Source organism: Poecilia reticulata, linkage group LG13, assembly GCF_000633615.1.
Source record: "Poecilia reticulata strain Guanapo linkage group LG13, Guppy_female_1.0+MT, whole genome shotgun sequence".
Classification (NCBI taxonomy): Eukaryota; Metazoa; Chordata; class Actinopteri; order Cyprinodontiformes; family Poeciliidae; genus Poecilia; species Poecilia reticulata.
Genome location: NC_024343.1, coordinates 31,456,352 through 31,457,709, shown reverse-complemented (window position 1 = coordinate 31,457,709; position 1,358 = coordinate 31,456,352). Strand labels below are relative to the sequence as shown.

The following is a 1,358-nucleotide window of genomic DNA, read 5'->3' as shown; positions in this document are numbered from 1 at the left end:
CTACGGGGTTTAGAGTCCCAGTTGACGGAGTTTCAACTAAGAACCTAGAGGTTGGAGTCCTTGTCAAACGGTGTTTTTGACTAAAGTCCCTGAGGGTTAGAATCCCAGTTAAACGATGTTTAACTAAAGTCCTACAGGGTTTAGAGTCCCAGTTGACGGAGTTTCAACTAAAAACATAGAGGTTGGAGTCCATGTCAAACGGTGTTTTTGACTAAAGTCCCTGAGGGTTAGAATCCCAGTTAAACGATGTTTAACTGAAGTCCTAAAGGGGTTTTAATGTTTTTATCTTCTTTTTAAAAAAAATCTCTTTCTCACTGTTTATTTAATGTCACCTGCTGATTTTATTTTAATTATGTAAAGCACTTTGAAATGCCTTGCTGCTGAAATGTGCTATACAAATAAAATTTGATTGATTGATATTAAATATCAACAATAAACCTCGAGGTTCATTCCTGAATAAAATATGGAAAATGAGCGTAAATGTTCGGTTTTGTTAAACAGGTATATTAATAAAACTGAGTTTTTCTGACCTCCATCTGCCTTTATAAAATCCTGCTGCTCCTCGGCTCTGGATGTTGCGTAACAGAAACAGGTCAGCAGGACGGCAGGAGTGTCGCTCTCTCTCCTTATCCTGCAATTTACTGCTTTCCACACACTCAGATATGGGAAACGTTTACGCATCTAAATGCTTCATGAAACATGTTTTGATTTTGTTTAATACTTGAGTAATAGCAGCGTACTTTAATTTGGTTTTCAGTGATGATAACAGCGATTTTTCTGAAAGTCTGCTGCTCCATAAGCTGACTTATGTAAAGAGGATTTAGCCGACGCCGGATTGTTGCATAAGCTGACCCTCTGTGCCTCGACTGTCCGACAGAAAACCGTCTGCTTCTTCTGGACTCCATTTCCCAGAACCACCCGGGACCACGTCTAACAACTGGCAGCGGCGGCGGCCATTTTCTAAGGTCAGAGGTGAGTAGAGTACCAAAAAAGTACCCAAGTCAGAGCATCACTACTTCAACATGGTTTTACTCAAGTAAATGTTTAAAGTAGCCAGAAATTACTCAAGTAAGAGTAAAAAATTATTTGGTAAAAAGTCAAGTAGAGTAACTGAAAGTTATCAATCATTTAATATTTTTAAATGGCATAATCAGATGGACCGAAATGTAAAGTTAAGTGGAAATTTTGGAATTTTAACGACGAAAATGACAATAATTCATAGAACAAACAACAAATTGTTTCCAAATCAATTTACTTCAATAAAAAACTTTAGAAACTTTTCTAAAGTTTCTAAAGATTGAAACTTTTTCCTGTTTTTCCTGGATTGTGCTCCATAGTGGCTCTGTTTTTACATTATC

At 37.0% G+C, this 1,358-nt stretch overlaps 1 long non-coding RNA gene across 2 annotated transcripts in view; it reads left to right on the top strand.

Moving 5' to 3' along the window:
- LOC103475147 (uncharacterized) overlaps positions 1-1,358 on the top strand; it is a 45,340-nt gene that overhangs the window by 3,508 nt on the left and 40,474 nt on the right. For both annotated transcript variants that reach the window (XR_001777208.1, XR_535301.2), the window contains exon 2: positions 878-972. This is a non-coding gene — a long non-coding RNA (uncharacterized LOC103475147). The remainder of the gene's footprint in view (positions 1-877; positions 973-1,358) is intronic.